We start from the raw sequence: 6,296 nt of genomic DNA, 5'->3' as shown, positions 1-6,296 counted from the left end.
ACCCTGGTCTGTGATGTTTGGCAGCAGTTCCTGTCGACCGACGGGAAACACTGTGATTTAACATCCCACCTTTTTCCCAGATAATGGACGCCCCAGGCGGGGCGCTCAAAGCCCACAGCAGAACAATGCCAGGAAACCAGGAACACCAAAAACCTGCATATGGAAGTATGCTTTAGGAGATATTCACAGGGCACACCTACTAAGAAAAGGCCTCATTCACTAAGTTTGGGCAACATCTGATCAGTCAGAGCTGAGGGTTTTTTCATGAGCATTTCTTCATGGCATTGTTCCAGGACATGAATTCAGTCTGACACACTGTCCTGAAGTTCTGAAAAACTCTAATATAGATTGCAGATTGCAGGATTGAAAAGACACGTTCCAAATGCCCAAGGCTAATTAGAAACATTTGGTTATGTATATCTGGAAATTATCAAAGTATAACTCATCTGGATGCATTTTTAGTTCTGGGTGTTCCGCCTCGTCACATGCCGAAGTTATCAAAGAGACCAATCATTTGTGGTTTGTGTGATCTTGTTTTATGTCTTTATAAGGGAAACACATGCACTTACCCATTAACAGTTTTCAGATTTTTTTATGTAAACCATGTGACGGACAATATGAACCAGCAAATCAAGGTCTTTAAGAGGGATGAGAACATGAGAAACCAGGAAAAGTAGTTTGAGGGTCCATTCCCAGGTACAGCCTCTTCAGCAACAAGATGAATCACATGGAGTAGAGAAATCATTGGTTAATTAATTTGATGTCAGTTGTATATTTGTTTTTTACATATTACTTATTTACTGTAAAGCCATATGTAATTTGGATACAAAATGATTTCCTCAAACTAACTTCAGAACAATCTTAATCAATAAAAAAAATCTTTAAGGTATCATTCCATTGTTCTCTGGAGGGTACTTCATTACTGTATATGTCAGATGTCTCCATGTAATATTGTTATCTGGTAACATCTTCACCCACATCAATATTTGCTTCACCTCGAAGGCATGCAGTTGGCTTTGCTGCTAGCTATGTCTGCATCTTCATTCTTTACCAGTGAGTACAACACAGCCCTTCCTTCAGTATGATAAGGTAATGATAACCTGTAAGGTATAAGGAGTTAAAGAGTTAACCATGGCATAACACCACAACAAGGTTTCATCCAAGAAATCCCTGCATTCATCTTTTCCTTGATTGCAACCAGTCGTTCTATCCCTGCAGCTGCAAAACACCCACACAGCATAATGTGCCACCACCATGCTTCACTGTTCAGCTGGACTCAGATGAAGATGTAGAACCATCTCAAGGATGATCAGAAGAAATGGACAGCACCAGAGTTAAATATATGAGTGTCACAGCAAAGGGTCTGAATACTTAGGACCATGTAATATTTCAGTTTTCTTTGTTAATAAATCTTAAAAAACACAACAACATCAACAACAACAACAACATTTATTTCTTTTTTAGCCCAAAATCACATACAATATGTCTCAATGGGCTTTGACAGGCCCTACAGTTGACACCCCACACACTTGACCCTTCTGCACACAAGGAAAAACTCCACACAAAAAACTCTAGGAGAGAGAAAAAAAAGAAAGGAAGAAACCTTGGGAAGGAGTGATACAGAGAGGGACCCCCTTCCAGGGTAGAATGAGCCTGCAAATGGTGTCAGTGCAGGGCTGGTGATGATTTGTACAATATAATAATAAGTCCTACAGTTATAGGGTTGGAGAAGTCCAGGATGTAGTCAGTGTCATGGTCTAGATTACGTGTCCATAATGATGTTACTGGTCCACTTGAAGATCCCTGAAGCTGTAGTTGTAACGGTGGTGGTGGCTGTGGTGAACCTCTGGTTTGTTTCATGGTATGTCCTTGTTTAGCAGTTGTCAGGAACCAGGATTTATTTGCTGGTCTCTTCACTGGGGTCTGGGTGCTTGATTCCGTGTCTCGGAGAAAAACAAACGGCAGCGGCAGACGGTGGCACTGTACGGCCGATACTGAAATATGTGGTTATAGTGGTATATTGGTGCTACAGTGTCCCCGTACCCTAACTAGGACAGCCTAACTAGGGTGAATTTAACTTTGTCTAACAGGGGGACTCTGTGATAAACTGGACTTTATAATTGACACTGTGTCAAAGTGAAGTGAAATGAGGGTCTAGGACTTTAGCAAAAAGCCAGAGAAAACAGATAGGTTTTCAGATTGGATTTAAACACTGAGACTGTGTCTGAGTCCCGGACACTGACAGGCAAGCTGTTCCACAACTGCGGAGCTCTATAGGAGAAGGATCTGCTCCCAGCTGTGACCTTCTGTACTTTTGGTACCAGTAGTGACCCCGCACCCATTGATCGAAGGGGGCGTGGTGGTTCGTAAAGAACCAAAAGTTCACTCAGGTATTGCGGGGCGAAACCATTTAGAGCTTTATCGGTCAAAAGTAGGATTTTGTAGTCAATCCTAAATTTGATGGGTAACCAGTGCAGTGATTGTAAGACTGGGGGATGTGGTCAAATTTCCTAGTTCTAGTAAGAACTCTGGCTGCAGCATTCTGTACTAACTGATGTTTACTCATGCACCTACTAGAGCATCCAGACAGTAATGCATTGCAGTAATCTAACCTTGATGTAATAAATGCATGGACCAACGTTTCTGCATCATGCATTGAAATTATATCTTATTTTTGCAATATTTCCAAGGTGAAAGATATTGATATTATCTACATGCAAATTGAATGAGAGACATGCATCAATGATTACACCTAGATCCTTCACTTCAATACTCGGTGAGATAGAAAGGCTATCCAGGATTATTGTGTAGTCAGCCAGCTTATGCCTGGCTGCTTGAAGCCCAAGTACAAGTGCTTCTGTCTTGTCAGGGTTTAAAAGGAGAAAGTTGGTGAGCATCCACTGTCTAATGTCCTTCAGACAATTCTCTATTTTGTTCAGCTGCTGCCTCTGATCTGGCATCGTAATCAGAATCAGGTGCCACTGAGTAAAGCACCATCCCCACACACTGCTCCCTGGATGCCTCTCATGGCTGCCCACTGCTCACTAAGGGTGATGGGTTAAAAGCAGAGGAAACATTTTGTTGAGTGCAACATGTGCTGTGCTGCAGTGTATCACAATGTGTCATGATCCGGTCCGAAAGGGGTTCCAGACTGGAGTTTCACTGTTGTCCTGTGTAATGTTCCCTAATCGTTCCATGTTCACCAGTGTCCTCGGATGTCTCCCCTGCCCTGTGCGTCACCATTAAACCACGGTTTTCGTGATGTCATGTGATTGCATCCTTCCTTCTTCATCATCTTGTCACCTCTCCATCCTCCTCTCCATTCACCTGCCTCGTCATGCCAGCATGGTTGTGACACAATGACAATCACTTCACTTTCACTCTCACTTAAGTGGCTGGATGACTTTGGTACTATAAGGTTTCAGTAAAAACAAGAATAGGTGGGTAACACACTCACCTAAGACCACACAGTCAGAAAAAGAAAGTCACATGTCAATCAATTGTAAGATGGGATGTCGCAGAGTCATGACATTTCTGTGCCTTTGTTGTGCATGGAGATTCAACACCTCCGTTTTTGCATGTCCTTTGTCAAGCAACATTGCAACAGTTGCCGGCCCTCCCCCGAGCCAAACGTGTGAGGTGTCGGCCGTCGGGACCGCCTACTCTCTTTGTCTTCCCCAGACGGGGGGCACCAGGGGTTTTCGGTTTTCGAGTCTGCTCTATCCTTTCATTTTTTTTTCATGGCTTTTCTCTCTCTCTCTCTCTCTCTCTCTCTCTCTTTACTCTTTCTTTTCATTTTTGTTTTCTCTGCATACAATATTCACATGTAACTGCAATAATAATTTACTGATGTTACTAAATTAAAAATTGTTTATTTTTTGACCTCTATTGTGCCATCCCTCTTTCTGCCAGGTAACATGAAGTTGGAGTGGTTTGAATACAGTGCTTTTGTGTGTAGAGAGAGAGTTTTTTGCTCTGTTCTCTACCCACTTTTTACACAATCAAATTGAATTTAGGGTGGTAGTAGTCTAGTGGGTAACACACTCACCTATGAACCCGAAGACCCAAGTTCAAATCCCACTTACTAAAATTGTGTCCCTGAGCAAGACACTTAACCCTAAATTGCTCCAGGGGAGACTGTCCCTGTAACTAACGATTATAAGTCGCTCTGGATAAGGGCGTCTGATAAATGCCGTAAATGTAAATGTAAATGAATTTATACAACATTGTTACAAAGCACCTAACAATAGAACAGTGAAAAGGGAGGAACAAAGGCTCAGCAAGGGTAACCCATCCACCTCTGGTCAGCACTGGATAACCTTGTTCAATGAGATTTATCCAGACAATATGGCATATAGAGGTCCAGTTGTGTATTATGATGTGAGGTAGAATTTTAGAGTCAATCAGGATGGTTCAGCAGACAGCTTTTAAAGGGTTTGAATCCTGACCACCAAGGAGGTGCCACTAAAGTATCAAAGTAGCGTCCCCTCACACTGCTCCCTGGGTGCCTTACATGGCTGCCCACTGCTTACTAAGGGTGATGGGTTAAATAAAGAGGACACATTTTGTTGCTGCACTGTATGCTGTGATGCAGTGTTTCCCAATGAAAATCACTTCACTTGATTGTGAAAAAAATTAAATGTGGTCTGCACACCTCCTCCAAGGGAGCAAAGGAAAGCCATGACAGGCACTCGGGGGGAGGTGTTTGGGGATGATACTTTGCTCAGTGGCACCTCAGTGGCAACCAAAGAAAGATTAAGAAGATTTCTTAATAAATTATGATGTGTGTGTCATCATAACTGATAGGGGTGGTTAGAAAATCTACATTTACATTTATAGCATCCAGAGCATGTTACAATCAGTAGTTATAGGGACAGACCCCATGTAGACTAAGCATCTTGCTCAGGACACAATAGTAGTAAGTGGGGTTTAAACATGGAACTTTGTGGTCTTCTTATTTCCTGAGTGTGTTACTACTAATGATCTTAGAGCACTGCTACTTCTCCTTTCATGTTTGACTCTGGTGGTACCATAACTCTCAAAAAACACTTTAAAAAAATAAATCAGGAAGCTTGAATTGCCAAGTCCCTCTGTTCGTTGTTCTGTCATCACCTCAAGGTCATTCCCTAGTTCAGAACAGACAGGATTTTGTCACCATCAACACAGCAGAAACGGGATCTGATGCTAGCATCCTGATTCTAATTTTAAAACACTTCCTGGAGATTACTGAAACCAAGGGATCAGTTAATCATCATCAGATTGAGCAATTCTCATCATATATATTCTTTGTGATGTACCAGTTTTACAATACAATCACACAACCACTATTTTCATATGAAAGTATTGCTTTAGCTCTGCACAGACTTTCTGTTCCCATGATTCTCACATATGAAAAATTGTTGTAATCAGCATAATATGGCAAATGTTAGGTTAGATTATTATGAAGTGGAAGTCATTCAGTTTGTTGCCCTATTTGTTTAGGGAGTGTACTATATATGCTAATATATTTTTCACATGGCAGATGTTGATAATCTGTTTTAAACAGGAATACTTGTATGTTATTGTTCTGATTGTGTAAATGAAAAGATAGGTCATTGGAAAATCTGTTTAAAAAAGATTTAAAAAAAAAAACTGACTAAATAAATAATGCATTCAACCTCCTATAACCATAATCGTATGCAGCCCCTGTCTGGGTCTTCCTGGAAGTTTAGGGAATTCTTTAAAAAAAGGAGGGATGTGGGACGATGAAAGATATAGCTTTACAGAGAGGCCTGGACATTCTGCCATGGCGGCACATGTGGAACTAATAAGTACAGAGGCACCAGATGCGCTGCTTGCTGCTGGACCCTGAAAGGGATCGTCATTTCAAAGCTCCACACAAACATGCACATGTGCAAGCACTGTGGTCTGGGAATGCCCAGTGCTGGTCTGTGTGAATGGAAGAAAAGAGATACAAACAGAATGTAGAGTAAAAGCACAAAAAAGAAGCAGAGAGCAGCAGGAAATGTGGCTTCCATAACTTTTAAGTCAGCTTTACTGATACCTTTGCCTTTACTCTACAGACTGTGAACAAATGACATGGCCTGTAACAATTTTTTGCTATGAAAGCTATAGCATGAAGTGAAAGTCGTTTTTTGTCATTGTATGCACAATGAATGAATGTGTCCTCTGCATTTAACCCATCACCCTTAGTGAGCAATTGGCAACCATTAAAAGCACCAAGAGAGCAGTGTGTGGGGGCGGTACCTTGATCAAGTGGACCTCTGTGTCCCTATTTAAAATGCCAAGGATGGTCT

This window comes from Denticeps clupeoides, chromosome 15 (assembly GCF_900700375.1).
Source record: "Denticeps clupeoides chromosome 15, fDenClu1.1, whole genome shotgun sequence".
In the NCBI taxonomy this organism is placed as follows: Eukaryota; Metazoa; Chordata; class Actinopteri; order Clupeiformes; family Denticipitidae; genus Denticeps; species Denticeps clupeoides.
Note: the sequence above shows the minus strand (reverse complement) of the source record.